Source organism: Brachyistius frenatus, unplaced genomic scaffold (assembly GCF_029030835.1).
Source record: "Brachyistius frenatus isolate BFR_SWC_R1_liver_20210118 unplaced genomic scaffold, ASM2903083v1 Contig_72, whole genome shotgun sequence".
NCBI classification, from domain to species: domain Eukaryota; kingdom Metazoa; phylum Chordata; class Actinopteri; family Embiotocidae; genus Brachyistius; species Brachyistius frenatus.
In genome coordinates, this window is record NW_027210671.1 from 1939066 (window position 1) to 1961113 (window position 22048).

The 22048-nt window shown below is 44.0% G+C and overlaps 1 protein-coding gene across 6 annotated transcripts in view; it reads right to left on the reverse strand.

Moving 5' to 3' along the window:
• Nucleotides 1-21748, reverse strand: part of slc20a2 (solute carrier family 20 member 2) — a 47101-nt gene extending 25353 nt beyond the window's left edge. Inside the window, exon 1 of one of the 6 annotated variants that reach the window (XM_069707879.1) lies at nt 21473-21748. The gene's annotated coding sequence lies outside the window, so the exon portion shown is untranslated. Of the gene's footprint in view, nt 1-3756; nt 3989-4612; nt 4662-5211; nt 5297-20668; nt 20907-21472 lie in introns of those variants that run through there. The other 5 variants (XM_069707872.1, XM_069707878.1, XM_069707873.1 and 2 more) reach the window with 5 other exon arrangements.
• Between the last annotated feature and the right edge of the window lie 300 nt (nt 21749-22048).

Here is a 22048-nt window from a genome sequence, read left to right on the forward strand (position 1 = left end):
TGTCATCCACAGATCACTCGTCACTAACCTCTGGCCATTACCCAGACAGCCAAATATAAAAACAAGCCAACTGCATTCATATCAGTGGAGAGGATGGAGCTTTATAACAGTGAAAAATGTGTGATCAAAGTCCACCACACTCCCAAAACAAACACCTGTCCGCTCTCAGTATCTGGTTAGTTAGCTGTGAGACTTGAAAACGCATCAAAATGCCCACTGCAGTCTGAAGGTGAAAAAAAAGGAGAAGGATTACACACTCTCACAGATGAAGAGGTGTACGGCCCCAATGTCCTTGAACACAAGTCAACAATTCTGCCATGACTTGCAATATACATTGATTTGTACAAAGCAGAGCCACGAACAGAGTGTGTGCCGGAGGTTTCCGTTTCAGATTCGTGTGTGTGATAGGCCCTGAACAGATCTCATATGAAATGGATTTTTTGCAAAGCCACAATATGGCTGCACGACCTTCAGTATGAAACATCACCACCTTTGGAAATAAAACATTTAAAAAAGCTTCATGAATTAATACTGTAAATGAAATGTAAAAAATAAGTTGCATAGGATGTTTTGTAACCTGCGTGAAGAACATCATTTTTTTTCACTTTATTTATTCAGATCAAAAACAACCATTTTGCCATTTATTCATACTATTTCAGCTAAAATACATTCTGGTAAAAAGTGCTCAGCATAAGTAGCATAAAACAGAGCCAGAGATGCAGCAGTACCATAATGTAGATTCACTGGCAGTGATTGGATTGCTTTTCGCTACCTGGTTAAAACTACGCTACATGATTACGTTTCTGGTTTGCAGGTCATTGACATGCAGAAAAATAAACAACTGATGAAACGGTAATAAGCTGAATTGAATTTGAAAACTGGCAGCAGTGTTTATTTTACCAAAATGAAGAAATTATATGTTTGTTCAGTCAGAGTATTGAGGAGATGTGTTTGAAATAATGAGAACACAATGCTGGCATTAACAGGCAGCAGGAGAGAGGGGAACTTCATTAGTTTGTTGGCTAATGTTTAGTTGTAACTTGGAGGCGCACGTATTGTGGACCAGCTTCTCCAGGAGAAGGAATTATCATTTCTAATTAAACACAGTTTGTTTAAAAGACCACAGTTTGAGAGCCCTGCTCATATTTATTAATATAATGGACCCAGCTGCCCAGGTTTATGGGACTTCATCTTTCTGGAGGCTTCTGGATCACAACAAGACGACAGTCAATTTAAAACCTTACCAAACTAACCTTCAGCCAGTTATAAAGTGGTTTGTTACATACTGTAGACAGTTAGAGGCGTCTCCAGAGTACATAACGTCCTGCTTTCCTCTTCGGCTCAGGTGAATCATTTATAACAGTCTGTAAAGGTTGCGGCACGACCGCTGTCCAAGGTGCTGAACCCGAGACCACCAGGGACGTCTGAGGAATCTGCTGTTCTTCTCACTTTGACATACATCATTACAGCACAGAATACCATGTGGACTTCACGTAAGAAGCATCCATGTCTTGATTCACACGTTTGGGACAAACTGAGCACATAACTGGACTGTTCTGTTCTGCCCGAGTAGTTTTAGACGTTTTTAATCGAGGATTTAATTAACTGCTAATGTTGTTTTTCTGTTATGAAAACGTTCTCCAATTAAATGTCTCGTATCAAAAACACTGTAGCTTCCACCTTTGGCAACTGTGTCAACCATGAAAGAGAGCCACTGTATCTCCTTGGGCTAGATAAAGCAATTTATAACATTTAGGTAAAGTTGCCCTTTTCAGAAGCCCATACTTCACTATTGCTCAGCAGTTAGAGTCTGTTGCCCTCTAATCGTTTCAGACTCCTGTCCACAGCAGCAGTGAGACGCTGAGCCCTAACTTGTTGTTGTGCACAGTGGTATGCAGTGTGTTGACTGTCTGAGAAAGCTATACCCTAAATAAAAACCCTTTAAATGACATGCTCTTTAGGATTATTTCTGAAACACCCATTTTTTTGTTGTTTTTCCTGTGAGTGTCAGGTGTCAAACACTACACATTATGAGAGCACTGACACACAAAAACAGAAGAAGACTAAATCAGGCTGGAATATTTAAGCAACTGGGCACATTTAAACCTGCACGTTTGGAGGAGCATCATTATTTATAATGAGCTGTGTTTCACCTGATGTACTGAGATGATCTCTCTTTTAGCTCTGGTTTTGGTCCCTACCAATTCTCGAGTCTTTATCTGCTAAATGCGCCACAATCCACACCTGCTAAACCCAAACTATCCATCTACCGTTTGGTGCTATAGACAGATAGTGTACAGTGGGGTTCTCACTGGAAGCTGCCTTATTACATTACATTACATTTAGCTGACGCTTTTATCCAAAGCAACTTACAACATACCGATGGCACACCGTCAGGAGCAATTTAGGGTTCAGTGTCTTGCTCAAGGACACTTAAGCATGTGGACAGGAGGAGCTGGGGATCGAACCACCAACCTTCTGATTAGTGTGCAACCCACTCTACCGACTGAGCCACAGCCTCCTTATTAGTCTTAGTGTGGCCAAATTGCACTATTTGAGTCAATGTGCTGATGGGTGAAAATCTTCTATATTCTCACTATGAGGTGCAATTAAAAGCGTTTAAAGAACGTTCCTACTGTGCACAACCAGAGCGCAGCCGAGTCCTAAAGAGCAGCGGGAGGCAATCCTTTTCCTAAGTATTCCAAGTGACCAACATCAGCGTCTGTGCTACACGTGTTTTTATGAAACATGCTCATTCACAATTTCACGATGGACATACTGTAAGCAGAGACGCATCAAATTTTGTGTCAAACTCTGGAAATCGACACCAAAGATCTGTCCAGGGTCAGACTGTCAACACCGAGTTCTACTGCGACCCTCCGACATGTCTGAGGGGGAACGTTTGACGCAAACGATCTGAACTGTGGTGCGATGGAAACAACAAAGTCATCTCTCCCCAAGACCACTACTTGTGGGGTCTGGCGACTTTTTTGGGGGTTTAAATAAATTTGACCAAAAAAAAAAATTTGGAGGCTCAAGTTTCAGGTCTGCGGTGAAATCGCAAACCTTCACGCACCAGTGTTCGCAAAAACAGGTGACGCAGGTGATGATGTTGATCAAGTGACGTAACTTAGATTACTCACTCGTGAAGGTTATATCTTCCCCCTGCTCTGTGCTGCACCTCGTACAAGCTCCATAAAAACCAGAGAGAAAGCATAACTGCTTCATCACCTGAGCAGAGGACTTAACCTGTTACAGCAGCCGCCTGCGGCCGCACGCGTGAACTGCAAAAAGAAACCTGTGTTACTGTGATTACTTCTCTAACGGTTTGCTGTCACTGCTGTATAGTGCTCATTAATCTGCCCGGGATGCCACTGCACCACAGCTGGCACAAAACACTGTGGTCACGAGCTACAGTCTGCATCGACACGCGGCTGCACGATCCATATACGCCCCTCCACCCCCCCGTCATCTCAGCAACTAACCCATGTTCTCCAGGCACATGCTGAACGGATGAGAACAAGAACATGGATGCAGTGTCACATGATGACTCGGGGCAGCGTCCTACCAGTGCCGGCTAATTGTTACACCTGAAGCGTACGCAACTGCAGTCTCTGCCTCCAAGGACACGGGAAGCTCACGTCTGCCAGATGGCTTACCGAGTTAAATGAGAGCGAGATACGGTTAAGACAAAAAAAAACCAAAAAAAATTAAAAAGTAGTGAAGCCTTAAAGCTGGGAATCAACTATCACTCACCTTCATATCTCCTCACATCAGTAGAAGGTGGGAAAGTGGTGGAGGTGAATGAACGTCAAAGACAAAATGACAGTGTTCGGGAAAAACGCAGACAGAGGGAGATGGTAGGCTGTGAAGGAGAAAATAAAAAATGCGCCGGGAATAAGTCGGTCGGTGTGTGTGTGTGTGTGTGTGTGTGTGTGTGTGTGTGTGTGTGTGTGTGTGTGTGTGTGTGTGTGGTGGTGGGGGGGGGAGCATGTGACTGATGAGAAATAAAATTCGGAGGAGAGAGGGGACGAGAACAGCTGATGACAGGAGGAGAAGTGAAGGGAAGGCGCAGAAGAGGCTTAGTGAGAAATCAGCAGGTTGTGGTGGTGTTGCAGGAGAGATGAGGAGGAGGAGGAGGAGGAGGCAGGCTAATGAGAGAGAGAGAGAGAGAGAGCAGTGCAGCCAGCTGAGTCTAGACAGCCTCTGAAAGGAATGTATCTGAATTCACAGCACACTTCAGCCAATGACAAAATGTCGGAGATGCAGAGGTGCACCGCTGACTGGCAGAGAGGATGGATAGATGGATGGGAGGCAGCCAATGACTGTGGAGGAAGATAACTGACAGATAGAAAGAGAGAGGGGGGGGGGGTGACAAAGATGTGATGTGTTTTACAGAGAGAGAAAAGCATGCAGATGGATCAAGGGCGTTCAGAGCAGCAGCACTGCCCTTCCCTTCGTTGCGAGACGAGTCCGAGATAGACCAATATAATATGCAGGCATTGGTACCAATGCACATGATCACAAGCAGAGCAACAGTGTGAGGAGCCGAGGCAACGGGCTCTGGGTTGCACCGTCCATGATGCTCGTTAATGCAGAGGACTCGACTCACAGTAATGAAATGAACTCAGACAGGACGACTGTTCCTCTGTTACACGGAGGCTCATCTCCAACGCCGCCACTTGGCGACAATCCACGCATCACTTTCTCTGCCTTTCTCTCTGTGCCACAATAGTCCCTTTCAAAAGGCACGCCGAACAGCATGCCTTTATGTCCCGCGGCCTCTCCCCGGGTACAGATACGGGCTCTCGTCAACACAATGAAGATCGCAGGGCCAGAGTTTCTGTCGACGACATTTGACACAAAGCAGCCGCGCCGGAGTGACCGTCTCTTCAGCAGTTCCTCGACACTTCACCGTCAAATGCTACGAGCACAACGGCGGGAGAAATCCTGCACACAGACGATGTTAGATATGTCGAAAACTCCCGTCAGAGATGAGATGAGATGAGGAGACGAGTTGATGCTTTCTGGAGGGTTTTTGTTTTGTTTTCGGCTACGATTGCAGCGCTGAAGTATTTACATTTTTTTGTCAAACTTTGGCTCAACCACAAACTACCTGCCTCACACAAAATCTGTCTCTCAGCCTCCGACTTGCCCTCCCCACTATCGTCGCTCCAGTTTACCCAAACATTTACAAACACAGTTACTCACTGGTGCCGCTCAGGTCCCGCTCCCTTTCCCCCCTCGCATACTGCCCACCAACTAGAAAAGAGTTGGTCCATTAATTCATCCGGCACTGATCCGACGTCTGATCGCGTGTTCGAGTTCCCCTCTCACTCATTCTCTCCCTTTCTGTCCCCCAACTGGCCCTGCCTGCTAAAAGCCTATCTGCGTCAGCTGCACCTGCTGCCTCCGACTCTGTGCTTCGCAGCGGGGAGGTGCCGTCTCCGAGAACCCAAACACACACATGCACACGCACGCTGTACAGTGCTAACATCAGTCAGCCTCGATGGGCAGGAGGGGGGTCGCTTAAGAATGACAACAACAGCGCATGTCTCTCTCAACACCATCTTCAAAGGGCTCCTCACACACACACACACACACACACACACACACACACACACACACACACACACACACACACACACACACATCTCCATAAACCCTCTGACTCATTCTATTTTCTCTCCTGCATTGCAGCACTAAAGTCAGGTTGTCAAGAAGCGAGTAACTCTGGTAATCCTTTAGATTTCTACTGAAGGCAATTACGAGCAAACAGGCACGCTGTCAAAAATGAATGTGGGCCTGCAGCTAAATCGATAGTATTCAGTGTGCTTCTTTGGCTGATTTATTCTGGTACAGGTCCTACTGTGTACCACAATCACTGAAGTCACACAAAAACAAAACCTCCTCTTAACTAAACTAAACTAGTTTAAGTATGACACAAGAACTGACAGCATGTGGTGCCTCTATTAGCCTCAAAATGTAATTTAGGTTGGCAAATGTGCACTAATGATGTGAGGCACGCTAAAAACTGCTGCTCTCACGAGGGATTCGACACGCACTAAAGGTCTTTACACGCAGGAGGCGTGACAAATAAATCATACAAAAATGTGAACTGTTCATCAGTGAATATTTAGCAAAATGGCAAAAATATCTATTTAAGATCATCAAAACTATTGAAGTAAACATGCGCTCCTTTTTCCTTTAAAACAGCAACAGAGATGCTTTAACGCGTGTGCTTTGTCTACTCAATGAAAGCTGTGGGGGTGAATTCACTGCTTGCAAGCTTCAAGTGCAGCATCTGAGCGATTATTCTCCACAGCACAGCCTCAAGATGACACGATACCAGAAATGTTTCACGTCGTGGGTTAATGCCTTTTTTCTTGGTGCGAAAGTGCAGAATAAAAAAATCGCCGTCCTTCAGAAAATGCAGTATACGTGTTGTATGTGAAAGCACTGACATGACACAAAAAAACCCCAGTTTAAATCAATTTGTTGAAGCGGCAGTGTGTAATTACCTTCAATGATAAAATAGATGGAACAGACTTCATGTCATTGCCACTCTGTCACCACGAACGACCAAGGATTATCTTTGTCGATGTGGTGAATCAGTCTTAGTCATAGTCAATAGTCATAAGTCACTCAGAGTTCACTTTCACTAACACTTTAAAAGTTCTACAAGGCTGTTCATCATAGCATTAAAAACCCTTTTAAAAAAACATTATGAAGCAGAGACTTTTTTCCCCCCCACACACACACACTCTTCTTCCTGTCAAAACCTGGTCAATGCAATTCCACCAGCGAGGTTTTGCCCAAACTTGAGGGTGCTGTGCTGCTTTTTGTGTCTTATGAAGTCTGATTCTTTTCATTCCTGTACTGTTCCACCCTGAAGGCGTTACCTTGAGTGACATATCAGGTGGCAATTGATCAGACTTCCCGCAGCTCCGTCTGGAGCTTCGTACGGTTTTAATTTGCGGTTGTTGTAGTACTTCAGAGGACCTGGACACAGACCCTGATGCCTTAAGTCAGAGCACTTTCGCTTTAATTATACAATTACTGTCCTAAACCACCAGTTTACTTCAACGTAGAGATACAATATTTTTCACTTTTTCAAATGAGACCTTGGTTACATCAGTTCTTCTGTCTATAACGTCAAAGCTTTTGCCACTTAATCACCTCCGGTCCCTTTCGGAGGATTTATATAGAAAGTCATTATCTTTAATCCAACTTCACAGGATGACAAAATGTGAAACGATAGCCTCACACTCCATACGCTGACCAGATATCTGAGGCTTTAGCAACAACTAAACCGAGCTTTGGTACAACAGCAAACAAACGAGCCCCCCTATGGCTTTGAGTGTTGTGTAAGTCTTATGTTTAAATACTCTTAAGGTCAGCTCTCTCTGGTTTCACAGGAGACTGTGCTCGGGTTTGACTCCCCCACCCTGAAATGACAAAGTGACTGAAGTGTCTCCTCCCTGTGTGTGTGTGTGTGTGTGTGTGTGTGTGTGTGTGTGTGTGTGTGTGTGTGTGTGTGTGTGTGTGTGTGTGTGTGTGTGTGTGTGTGTGTGTGTGTGTGTGTGTGTGTGTGTGTGTGTGTGTGTGTGTGTGTCTCTCTCTCTCACTGTTTTAAATAACTGAGCCCGACACACAGCGCTGTATTTGTTGTGGTTTCTGAAGTAACTCATTTGGGTCAATACAATGCGAGCAATACCAGGCAACGTACAGAGATACAGTTTGAGCGACTATATTCAACATTTGGGATTTGGAAATGATTTAGATACACAAACACACACACACACACACACACACACACACACACACACACACACACACACACACACACACACACACACACACTGCACGAAAACTGCTACGGCTAAATTAGGAGGGGGCACAATGAAGCTCAAATAAAGTGGAAACTATTAGTCACTTCTGAGAATAGCCACTGCTCATAAGAGGGATCTTAATAGACCGATCAAAGTTTGCCACAAAGACAACTTCATTACCAACAGTAAAGGGGCCGGTTTTGTTGACTGAGCTTCACATCATATGACTGACACAATTAGGCTCGGTACCTACCAATAACTGTGGCTTTTTTAGGTCGCGGTCAGGCTTTTTTCTCTGTCCGCCATCTGTGTCCATGTTCTTTAGAGAAGGAGTCATCTTACCCTTGACCCTTTCTCTGTTTTCCTCCCCCCCCTCTCTCCCACATTCGGCTTCGGCCGGACAGTTCCAGTTCTCTTCTCACAAATCAGCAGAGGTACCCGGCAGCAAAGCGAGTCCCCTTCACCCCTGTCCTTCGTCTTCTTTAATTCTCTGCCTCGAACCGCTCTCAATCTCTCCCCCCTCTTAGGTGAGGAAACCTAGAAATGTTGGTCTGGCTGCGTGCTCACAAAGCGCTGCCAGGACCTCCGACCTGCCGAACTCTTTCTTGACTGCTGAGACTGGTAATCTACTGCTGGCAAGCTCTGTGGTATCAAACTGTGCTACTGGGGCAAAGTGGGTGCCGGTATTAGTGGTGAAAATGCAGCGCTAAAAGGGCGAGAGATTCGGGGAGAGAGGAGACACACCAACATGATTAATGATGTTTTGGGATCCGTCCGCACGAATGGGAATAAATGCTTGTCGTCGTCTCTGTTTTGGTCTTCCGTCCACACTTAGCAGCCGACTGACCTGTGAAATCTTCATTTAACTGCTCGCCAAAGTGCAGATCTAGAAATGCCGGGCTTGTTGTCATGAGCTAAAGGTTTTTTGGGCTTTTAAAAAAAAAAAAAAAAAAAAAATAGATATACGACTGCCATGCAATTCAAAGCACCTCAGTGTCACTGGATCTATTTGATGAATTGGACTACCATTAAAAGAAACAGAAATGGAAGAAACACTGCAAACCTCTTACATCAAGAGGGCTGTTTGTAGTGTATTTTTAATTATTTTTATTTTACTGTTCAGATTTAATGTGGCTTCATTAAACTGACTCACCGAAAATAAAAAATGTTTGTCAAAAAAGTAATGTGAATTAACTACAATTATAAAATCTCACTTCAAAAGACTTTTTCCATATGACATGTTCATAATTGGGCAGTTTGTGGTCGTACTAGCTGTTCTACATGGTGCTCACGTCCTGCCAGTGGAACAGTGAGTGGGAGAAGGTTGCAGAAGGACAGTTTAAAGTGTCTGCGTGCATACAGACATGCGTGACCTCGGATAGCTCCGCCGTCCACCACATACGAGGTTAAAAGATGAGTGTAAAAGAGAAGAGAGAGAGAGAGAGAGAGAGAGAGAGAGAGAGAGAGAGAGAGAGAGAGAGAGAGAGAGAGAGAGCACCTCCTAAACTGGATCGAGTGGCCTGTGGCCTCCTGCTCTTAATCCAGGCTTCCAGCACATGACCCAGCTAACAGCATTATGGACCGCTTTGATTAGACCTGCTGCTGTGCGCATGTAGTGGGAGACGTGGTGGAGGTGATTGGGGGGGGGGGGGGGCACATGGGGTCCTTTGCAGGAATGCCAGGCCTCTGCACAGATGCAGATGCAGACACATAACACACAACACACACACACACACACACACACACACACGCACTGCATTAACCATATGTTTAACCTCCTGTGTGCGCGGCCAACACGCAGCGGTAGAAAAGACACGAGACTGGCCGGATTAGCCCGGCAAGTCAGTGAGTCAGCGGATTACCACGGCAACTGTTATTCTAGGTGAAAACTAAAGAGTAATGCTCAAAAACGTGCTGCTAGCATTAGCTGTGGTGCAGAATGAGTTGCAAGAATGGCACTCAGAGCGGTCACAACAGGGAGGGGAATTTCACATGACGGCTTCAGCAGTTATCACTTCACGGGGTCTCAAAAGGGAGATGTTTATTTTTAAGTTTACGAACTGAGAGGAAAGTAATCTCAAAACCTCTTTTTTTTTTATGTAACAAAAAAAACCTTTTAAATGACAGATTGGTTCTGAAACACCAGCCAAGTATCAAAACCATAGTGTCCATAAGGATTATATTTCCTGATTTAGATATAAAGTTTGTTTGTTTTATATGAAATTAACACAAGGTTTAAGAGTATCCTTACAAAAACATAAAGGCACTGCGTTAGTATGCTGTCCTGCAACCAACTTTCAGTGGCACCAGATAAAAGTTTAATCAAACATGCCCCTGTTCAATAGACTTTTATCCCTTCATATTTGTAAAAATTAATACCAACTCCTGCTGAGCTCTGAAAACACCACGCAAACAGAAGGGAAATGAAGCTGGTGAGATGGTTTAGGAAAAACATAATGTAGAATGTAAACTTGAGCACAGCATGTCTTCACCACGGGAGGTGAGCCATATGTTGTATTTCCTCTCGGGAAGATATTCTGTTAGTAGGCTGTGCGAGAATGAAATTTAAAGCAATAAAGAAGAACCACAGAATCAACACAAACATGACAAACTACTGACAGTCGTACAAATTCAGATTATCTCGGGCCGATTTAGGGAATTTGTTAGAGAACTCAGGTTTAACATGAAGCTGATTTTTGTTAAGCCATTGAGAATACGGTGCTGTACAACCGCTGGGTCCATTCCAGCAACAAAAACTCAGGTTTTCTCCCAAAAGATTCCTGAAGACAGAAAGTGAACACAGGCAGACTCCTGACCGGAAAAAAAACGTGTGCACAGACAAAGTCACAATCTTAAATCCAGTACAGTAGACAGTGAGAGAGATATTGCACGGCAGATATAGATCTTTGCAGCTATACCTGCTGAAGAATGAAGGGCTTATCTTAAAATGACACAGTAAACACTGTGTGACCCGTGTTATCTATCACGTGTTTGCAGGTTGCGTTGCACGCGCGCGCGCACACACACACACACACACACACACACACACACACACACACACACACACACACACACACACACACACACACACACACACACACACACACACACACACACTGCACTTTTCAACGTTAAAGAGTGGTGTTCTTTCTTGGATTTGTGTGGTGAGTTTGCTAATCAGATTGCACCCAGACTTTATGACAGACGTAAAACCATATCTGACATCCGGCGCTCAATAAATGCAGTACTTTTGTTTAAATATTAAAAAATATATATATATTTACTGTACTGTATATACTGTGCATTTTTATATTTAATAGTTTTTACTGTTATTTTATTGCTTTCCTGTATCTGTAAATGCTGCTGTAGTGCAAAAATTTCCCCTTGGGGATTAATAAAGTAACTACCTACCTACTTATAATCAAAGTGGATAAACAGAAGACATTTGACATGAATTCTCTTTCCAGACAGCATTTCAGAATATTACCCCTAATATTATAACACAGCTGTCGTCGTGACTCCAGGGAGAGATATTTTTGGGGGCGGCATCCTTTGAGGCTGTGTGTGACGTGCTACTTTCTTTGTGTCTGAATGCTGTCGCAGCATGCTCGATGCTGAAGGGGAGTCAAAGTGACAAGTGGTCTGCTGGTGTTCCGGTGATGGAGGGCAGGCTGGGGTGGGGGTGAGGGGGGGGTTGACTGGGTCACCTCTAATCCTGTTGGGACAAATCATTTCCTTCAGATTTTTCCACCCATCGCCTCAAATCGGAACTTTGTCCCGTCCGACCAGTAGGGGGCACAATCTCGCTGAAATCCCTTTGTTTTTCTTGGACACCGCTAGGATTTCAAAAATTCAAGGAGTAAATATTTCCATACCTATAAACTCCACTTGAAAGTCTAAACACTTCATGCACTGTGTATGCCACTGCAGTTACTCCCGTCTCTTCAGCTTTGTCTTGCTGCACCTCGTGAAGGCCGTAGGCTGCGGTGCTTCTCATAACAAACTTGCCGAGAAATACAACTGCCTCTGACAAAGCGATCCACCATTTTAAAGTATACTTGCGCGCTTATTTTTCCATTGACGTGGCTTTATATCGGCCCAGTCATGGTCGCTGTGTAAAACATGGCTCCATCATTGCCGAATTCAACATGAAGAGATCCTTGTGTGTCACAGCAAAATGCACTCCAAGTTTCAATTTGCCTCTTCGCCATCATACACGCGAAGATAAAGAGCAAGATAAAGCTGCAGACTGTGGCAACAAATCAGTGGGTTTATCCTCTGCAGGGACACTAATGACAACCTTTTCCCTAATCTGCATTTGTTGTCTCCATGGATAATATGACTGCATACCAAGCGTCACCTAGAGCGTGTTTCTACACTACTTGGTTAAATCATGCAGTTATTTGTTGCGAAGGACCTCCCAGAGTGGCCCGACTATTGCTCACAGCTACTTTTTCTTGACTGTGATTATAGTCTGGAAACCTTGTTCACATTAAGGTTTGCCAGCCACGCTGACGGGCGGACCGATCAGCGACGAGCGTCGGTGTTTAAATGCGATGACGAAGTCGAGCGTGTTTTTTTTTCCGGAAGGTGGTTGCAACTGCGGTAGAATCTCGGCTGGGATCGACACGTACCAATTAGTTCAAGTCTGATCCAATAGTTTAAAAATGAACCCGGTACAACTCAATGCCTGGAAACGGAAGTCAGCTTCCAAGAAAACCTGCCAAGTGTGCTGGACAAAATAAAGATGACAAAGTGCTTCCAAGTCCCATTTGACAATGTGTTGATAAGTAACAACACCTAGCGTGGGCTGGCACTGCACTTTAGCTGCTAGAGCTAACGTTACCGTTTCTTTACAGTCTGACACGACAAACGGCCTCACAGCCCCAAATCCAGACGGTCTCCCATCAGAGCTTTTACAGGTGTCGGGCTTAAGATAACAACATGGTGCAGTTGTAAATCCAACCGGGAGATTCAGACATCTCTGTCCATCAGCTGTCTGTTATTACCAGCACCCAGCTACCTCGTACAAACAGCTCTTTTGCGAACAGAAACAACACTCTTCAGCCCTCGACTTCCTTTCACAGTCGTTCACTTTAACTTTGCAGCTCAAGACACTGTTAACTAAAGTTATAATTTTATATCACAGACTAAAAGTAGGAATATATGCTCCTTACGGTCCCCGTTTCAGTGTTAAAATGATGAACCGTTCAGTGCTGTGAACGAAGGAGCAAATATGTACTCAATCATATATTTTGCAAGCCACAAACGAGTGTTTATGTGTAAAGATTATGTTGACAGGTTTGTTGACTACGGTTCAAACTGAAGCCGAGTAAGCCTTCTCAGCATTACTCAGGTGGGGGCGGCGGCGGCGGCGGCTTCACTGAGTGCGGAGCCATAGCAGGACAGGAATGTGTGAAACACTATGAAGATGTCATCACCTGTTCAGTACGGGGAACCCTGGAGATTTTCACCGCCATTTAATCCTCGTCTCCTGTGGTTCGCTGCGCTGACATTACTCTAGAAAAGCCTTTTTGCTCAAGGGTAGGACCTGTTTATTCCGCGCGCACACCACTCTCGGTGTTTTCCCCGGGGTTTCTTGTAGTACAGAAGTATTTTTGGTGCCAGTGCACTTTCCAGGCTCTGTTCCAACATGGTTCTCATTTCTATCATAGATCTAAAAGGGGACCAATTATACAATCTACCATTATTAAAAAGAGAACAATGAGACCTGCATTAGACCACTAATCATATCCTCCACTCCGTTTCAACTGCCTGATTAACTCCTTTGGAAAAACAAAACAAAAATCGCCCCCTAACACTGCATTAGACCGTCTCTGATTTTTTATTTGTAATTGCTGCGATTAAAAATGTTTGATTTTGCGGGGGATTTCATCATAAATTGCGATGTAATTTGGGGAGTTTTAAGTGAGTTTTTTGTGCAAAATTGCGGAAATTAGAAAAAGTTGCAAGTTCAGAAAGAAAAATGCCTTCTTTTTTTTTTTAAGCACGAGTTAATAAAGGAAGAAATATGTTATCACTTCCCCCTCACATCACAGAAATATTTGAGCTCTAATCTTTTTTTAATTTATTTATTGAACTTAGAGATCCATGGGGCTAAAAGTTACAAAAAATAAATCATAAGAGCGACGCAGCTTTACAGAACAGACAGTCTGTGACTGTAATATAGAAACAACGACTACATCAGCCGTCAAAATAAGAGCTTTAGATGCTGTTTAATTCATGTTAATTCAACACAGGCCTGCTGTATTCACAAAAACAAAGTGCAGTCTCTTACAACTTGACGCGTGTATACATTTTCTGTAGCATACAGCAATATGTAATCACTTCCATTGATAATAAGCATTTCATCAGAACGTTTTATTGTGAAGGCCACATTTCCACAAACCCCACCACTTCCGGCTTTTCCGCTTGTTCCGGTTTGTTTTGGTGAGGAGATGAGAGGAGGAGAGCCGTAACGATTGTATTATTTGTGTTAATAAAGCGAATTTTGTCTGAAAAGACTTACTTTATGCAATAAAAACTTTCAGCACGGCTTCTGCTGACAACATTCTTTGCGGAAATTTTTTTTGAATTTAAAAAAATTGCAAGGTCCCGCAAATATTGCGTGAATTTGTGTTAATTATTGCGATCGCATTTTTGATTGCAACAATCACAAAAAAAAAACTCTGCGAAATCCTGGAGGGAGTTTATCTTGTATCAAAAAATGTCTCGTCACTCCGTACCAAATTTTTATACTCAGGCCTTTGTTACGTTTAAGAGAAGTGATTCAGCAACAGCATTTACCGATAGCCTGCTACCAACAACTTTCACGTGAAGATCTTCTCTCCCAGAAACCATGAAATGCTGTAAACTGGCCAAAGTGACTTCAGCAAACTATTCATGCATCATTTCAGTTAAACAAAAGTGACAGTCAACTAAATGTCAGACTTTAAATGGTTTGTTAAGTAAGCAACCGAACCAGAAGAACATTAATGTCACCCGATATCTTAAACTGCCCCAGTTGGCATGATGGGTGTGAGGTAACCCAACAGCACTCGTGTTCATTTCAGGGATCCCAATGAAAAATGCGCAAATATTATCGGACAAACGACGGCTTTGTGGCAACAATCTGACAACCTGCTTAAAGCTCATTAACTTCTTCCAGTCTTACCTTGAACAGAATCGTTTACATTTAATGGCCCAGCATGCCATTGTTTTACCTCACTTCTCCCCACCACACAAAGTGGCCCCTGGATAGATACCACCGGACTCTAACTCACAACTGCCCCCCCCCCCCCCCCGCCCCGCCGTCCAGCCTCGCTGCTGTCTGAGGTGTCATGTATCCACAGCTCGCTCTTGTTGCTAAAGGCAGTACAGCGCCGAGGAATGATTTGGCTAGAAATAGCGCTGTCACATGAGTGTGTGCAGCGACCAGTCAGCCAGCTGCTCATCCTTACATGGTGCACCGCCCCCATCCGTACAGTAAATTATAGGCGGCAACATAACCAACACGGCAGCAATGACCAATGCAGGCAGGTCATTCAAATCGGAGGTTTGCCACACGCTTCACTACACTCCAGAGTAAAACTGAGACAGGTGAGCGAACGTTGGCCTGCGAGGTCACACCTGTTCATACATCCAATTCATACGCAGTATTAGTCGTTAGAAAATCATGTGAAAGCCCCCCGCCGTTTTTCCTGAGTAAAAAAAAATTTAAAAAAAGGCCGAGCTGTTTAGAAATTTAGAGACAATTTGTAGGTAACATAGTCAGAGACCAACAGGCACACGAATAGCTAAATTTGTCATTGATAGATCACCCCGAAGGTCAAGAATATCTTTTCCCATGCTTCTCTCAGTATTCCCTCTCCTGCTTTGCCATCAGACATTTTCCAAACCCTCAGACTGACCCCAGGCTTTAGTGGCAAAAATATGACTCATTAAAGTCACGCAAGCTCTAGGTGCTCCTGAAAAATGAACCGGGAGAGAAAAACGAGGAAAACAATGTGTGTTCCACCTCCCATAAATGAAACCACAACGCCTCACAGTTCAGCCTTGTCATTAGCATAGTTAACACCAGGCCAGCACCCAAACAAGAGATGCTCTGTGTGACAGCGCTTTGATACGGACCCGGGCGCTTACAGAAGGCCACCAGAGAGACGACAAAATGGCTCTCATGGGCCGAGTGGAGTGCTCAAACGAGGCCAAAAACACACAACGGGTCACAGAACCTGATGCAGCCAGCAAAAGCAGCAGCAAACTAGCATAAAAGGCCAATTGTTTCACTCCGTGGTGGTTTTACTTTGTCATGTGAAGAATCTAGAGGTTTTCTCTTTAAGGAGGCAATAACTTAAAGAAAAGAGGTTTTCCTGTAATCGCCACCCCGCCACAATTTAAATGCTTCAAAACGACCGAGATGGGAAAACTGACAGGAAGCCTCTGGCCGGCAGCACGGTGAAGTAACCGAGTCAGTGCTCGCTGTAAACGCTGATATTTTGAAACCTTCAAACAAATACCGCAATCGTTGCGTGAAGACATGTCGGTTAAAAACTCTCAGCATTTGGAGCCATTAAGGCTCACTTATGGGTCAAAGAAGAATGCGACCCTACGTGACAGCGGTAACAGGAGGACACACGAGAATTAGAGGATGCCGACATGTTTATCGGTTGTAAGCTTGGCCCGAAACAAGAGTTCCCTGAAACCAGCTGCATACATATGCATGTGTACAAGCCACAATTATTTAAAGTGTGTAAATGCGGCCTCAAGTATTTTGGGGTCCGGACGACTCAGATCTAGTTAAATACTGAGGTAAACCTGAACCAGGGGTCTGGGATGGTTTTGATTATTTTCCCGAGTTTTAACGTTGCCCTGACCCCGAAGCAATGCTTAAATTAGATGTTCAAAAAATGGCTAGTCTGAAGTTTGTTTTTTTTCCATTTGTTGTCTTCTTCCATCACTGACAGCTTTGCTCAATGTGAGCCCTTCTCAGTTTCTTCTTACAACAACAACAACACACTGTCCTGCTCTCTTCTGTTTTGACCTTTGTTTGTGGAAAAAAAAAAAAAATTAAAAATAAAAGACACGTCATCGGCTCCACACGATCAACGACATACTTAATCAGGTTTCTGGCGATACCACGGATTTAAGCAATGCTGCTGCAAGCACACATGGAGCACATGCATACACACTAACACACAGCTTGAGGATTCGCACTCTTCCTGTGCTATCATGTGATGTTGCCATGGCGAAGCAGGGCTCAGACATAACAGGGTGATTGTGCTCTGAGGGCGAGGTGGGCTGATCAGAGACAGACCGTTGTGTGACCGCGACGCTGCCAGCCCCCCGGCCCGCACGGGGCCCCGCCATCATGGAAACCAGCACACACGTTCCCAATACGCTTCTTTTTCTTCCCGCTCCTGTTGTGTCACAAGGTCAAGATCATGTCTTCTGACACCAGAGGTTTATGTAAAATTCAGAATATCTTCTATCATTGTCTGCTGAAAAATATATTTCAGATTAGAGTAGAAATTCTGTCATCAGTTGTGCTGGTTAGTTTTACCAGTTTACACTGTACTGCAGCAACTAACAGCCTTGTTCAATATCATTTAAGTTCTTTATTAATCTTTCATTGACAAACCATTTCGTCTGAAACCTGAAAGTGAAAGATGCTCACCACAAGTTTCAAGATGTCGTCTTCAATTTGCTTGTTTTGTCTGACCAGCCATCAAAAACTAGATATTTACCAATAAATCGTCCAGTATCAATTTATTCCATCTCAACATCTGGCAGATGATAAGTAAAAGTATATTGTAGTCCGGAGCTAAAAAATGTAGGCAATTAATTAGTTAAGTAAGAGAAATTTGTAATGAATTTAATAGCCGATTACTCATTCAAGTCACTTTTCAAGCAATTCAAACATTGATTGGTTCAAGATTCTCAGAAAATATGGTTTGTGGTTTTTCTTTTTCTTATACTGAATATCTTGGACCGTCAGTTGGACAAAACAAGTTCACTCAATGTGTCACCTGGAGCTATATGCCAAACATACAGTATGTTCGAGATCATAGATAAGCAGCAATTACATTACATCATTTGTCCACCGGCGAGCATTTACAAGTTTCCTTTTCAGCTGTAAAACATCCTATTTAGTGTCTTGTCATAGTTTTTGAATTGTTCCCAAGATGTTTACATTAATTAGTGTGGTACTTTCACAAATGAACATCCATTACATTCAAGCCCTTACCAAACAAGTAAACACAATGCTGATTAAAACTCGCACCGCCAGACATTTTGCTTGTTGAAATGCGGATTCATTTTTAGGGTAGGTTAGTTTATCTTGGCAAACAGTTGCTATTTGCACATCCATAACTTATGGAGCAACATTGTTTTTATGGAGTTATAACTCTGGCCACCGGATGAATATGACAAAAAAATTGGGACCTGCCAAAATGTGGGTCGGGATTTGATTAGACATCTGCAATCATGTGTCACACACCAAGTGTAAAAAAAACAACAACAACAAAGGTCTTTGAGAAAAAAGGTACAAACTGCATGGAGGGAGGCTGTGAAGCAATGTGACGTTGACCTGCCTGATCGTCGCCCTTCTTATCACAGAGCAAAAGGCTTCAGGTGAATTGAACACCGACCTGCAGCTAAAGTTGGCGTGACAGAAAGTTCCTAGAAACTGTCAAAATCCCAGCTGTGCACGTGTCCCGTCGGACATGAAAACCAGTCCTCTCTCCCGGCACCTTGTTGAACATGAAAACATTACAGAATGTACACATACCTCTTCCACGAGGACAAACAGCCGCACCACTCCCTCTACTGATAACCAGCTTCAACACGCGGCTTCAAAAACACAAGCTCACTTAACCGCACGTTTAAATATGCAGCACTTTGTCTTTTGCGAAGCATTCGGATTTATGGGTTAGCATAGAAGAGAGACTGTGTGGTCTAAGCTGTGGCTGGACCCTGTCGCCACCGAACTGGCAATTTAGTGTGAATCACTCTGCCTCAAGTTTGATTTTTTTTTTTCCCAAAAGGATTACACTCACAAAAGGCAGGTCAAAGTACAGTCAAATATAAATAACGTCACCTTAATTCCACGAGATTGTGATGAAAAGTTTTAATTAAGGCGCAGTGAAAAGGAGGCCAACAACAGGTATCTTCATTTTTCCTCTCCGCCAAAGCAGGCCGGTGACACGGCATCACCGCAGCAAAGACCGATGGGGTTCAACACACACCTTTTTTACAGAAATGTTTCTTGGAAAGCACGTTGTGTTCGCAAATCACACAGCCTCAAACGCAAAGCGGCAGATTACTTTACTTTTTCACAAATCCCTGCATGTCTGTGAAGTCGGCTTAGAGAGCCGTTGGGAAGCCTGGCTACTTTTCAAGTTATTACAAATGGTTGATCGAAGGTATAAACATGGATGAAGTTGTAAAATAACCTCCAGTGCCTTTTTAATATTATGTACGCACACTTCATGGGCTGATGTGTTTTTAAACTCAGTAAAGATTGGACAGGGGATCATTTGAATCTGTTCAACAGAAGCTCGGGACTGTGCGTTCATACGTTCACACCGAGCATGAAAGTGTGAAAAAAGAGGGAAGTTGTTAATCTAACCATTTTATCGTAATACACTTCCATATCCGTCTTGTAACCTTTACTAGACAAGATAGAGCAATCAGATTATTTCCAGTTTATGAGCCCCTGCTGGGTAAAAGCACCGATGTTACATTTTCTCTGCAAAGCATTCAAGAGAGAGAAAAATGTGCGAGGTAGCGACAGACCCCATTATTGTTCCTCTTTCTCACTATTTATTATCACAGTATGCAGATTAATCATTAACTCCCAAAACCCATTCTGGCCGCTTGAATACGATGAGCTCCCACTGCCTGTGAAGGCAATGAGATAGGATGTGAAATATAAAGAATACAATATGAAGATTGAATTTGACCAGTTAAAGTGACAAGCAGTGGACAAAATAACAGGAACAAATGACAATTTAATTCCATCCATAATAATGACCACACTATACTCTTCATTTTGTTATTTTCAAAGTGTTTTAACTACAGCAACTCTGTATGCTCTGCATTGCAGTGGTAAAAGATCATTAAGCACATTTTACTTTAATACTGTATTTAAGTAAAAAATTTGAGTTACTTGTACTTTATTGGAGTATTTTCATTTAATGCAACTTTAAATTGCTAAAATTCAGACAGGAAACATTGTATGTTTTACTTCATTTGACAGCTATTACAAATAGTTACTTTACAAATTAAGGTTTTAAATAAACAGTATCTAAAGAAATTAAAATTAGTTTGAACTCCACCTCCGCCAAGTAATCTAATTATTAACTAAATAACAGCAAACCCCTTACAGGTGCTTTATATTCTGCACTGAACACTTGGATATTTTGTGTTATTGCTAATAATGACAATAATAATAATACACTGACTTAACATTGCAGTACTTTTACTTTATATGGAGTATTTTAACAGTCTGATGTTTCTACTTTAGCTTAAGTAGCCTAAATAGTCTGCTGCATTATTTTGCAGGATGATCCTGTTATTCTTTCCATATCCCTGTACGTTCACTGTTTATGTTTCCAAGGTTTATGATATTTGTTTTTGGAAAATATCTATCATGGTTACAATGAGGGTTAGCCTCAGTAGCAGGAACATACTGTTCAGTACGTCACAATAAATGTTGGGCTTGCAATCACAGATGCAAATGTGCATCATGTGAACAGGTCTGGTTTTATTACCCTGTGCTGCCCGACTAACTGGCTGGCTGGCTGGCTGGCTGACTGGATGTCCCAGTGAATACTTACACCACCGAGGGTTAAAAATCCAGACAGACATCAGCAGGGCGACAATAAAAGCTTGGCATCCTCGATGGAGACCGAGGAAGTGACCCCGAGGCACTTCTGAGACGACTGCTCGCAACTTATTATTGTTATTGGGCAATCGGGCGGTAGTGGCGTCGTCCAGTGCGCATGCCCAGTCGTCGGCCCGCCTCGTCGTCAAACACGGGTCTGCTCTGCTCTGCGCACGAAAAGCTCAACAGAGGGAACCAACTCGCGTGATAAACAGCCAAAAGGTTAAACGAGTCGCTGAAAGCGGCTCTCGCACCCGAGCGCCTTGCCTTTCTTCGGCTTTTCCAGTTTCCCACACTGGTTCAGACCGACAGACGAGGCCACCACACAGCGGATATGAATCGGTGCTATTGTAACACTCTCTCGGATGTGGAAACAACACGTGCAGCAGCTCCGTGCACTCATTCAAATTGCGTCGCAGCCCGTGGCAACAATATCGCGGCCGCGCTCGCGTAAAAATGTAGCTGCTTCGCGGTGAAACGCAAACATTTCCAGCGACGTCTACCGACGAAACGTTCACACGAGTGAGGCGGCTGAGAGGCTGCGGTATCAGCAGCTGATTTAAACAACACGGACGTGTCTATTTGACGCTGTGTTCCCACTTACCAGGCCCGTTCTTCCTTTTTTTTTTTTTAAAACACAGCCCCGCGCGGACGCTCGCCCGCAGAGAAATGCGCGAGGAAAGCGGCTCAACAAGATCCCGTCGAAGGCGGAAAAGACACATGGGCAGCGTTGAAAGCGAGACCAAAATGTACTTACCAACGAAATAGGACACCGCGACGAGGAGGGGAAAACGTGCCGCTCCGGTCGCCTCCACGCCTCTCTGTCCTCCTCTATCTGTGCCTGGTATTTTCCCAGAACCGCTCTACGTGGGTTGCGTCGAAAATGTCAAGATTCCAGCAGTGCGGCTGTGTGTCACCGCCGGAATGGTTGCCCCTCCGCTCGGCCGACTCATGCGACCATGTTGCCCTGAATGTCGCCTGCTGCTCTCATCCGGGCGTTTAAGGGATTGAGCCGTCGTCTCGACACCGCTCGGGATGACAGCTTTGGGATGAAGTGGGAGTGGGGTGGGGGGGGGGGGGGTAGCGTGGAGAGAGAGGGAGGGAGGGAGAAGGAGAGGAGTAGTGGTCAATATGGTGAGGGCAAGGTGACACCATATGGAGAGAGAGGGGGGTTACAATAGTTTCACCATTAAATATGCGCAGGATCTGTGAATGAATTAAAACGTAGTGTTCTTGAGGCTGCGTTAGACTTCGTCGCGTTTATCCGATGAAATAATTCTGACTATATCTTGAGTGACCTGAACCTGACTGTGCTTTTAATCAAGTGTTGCTC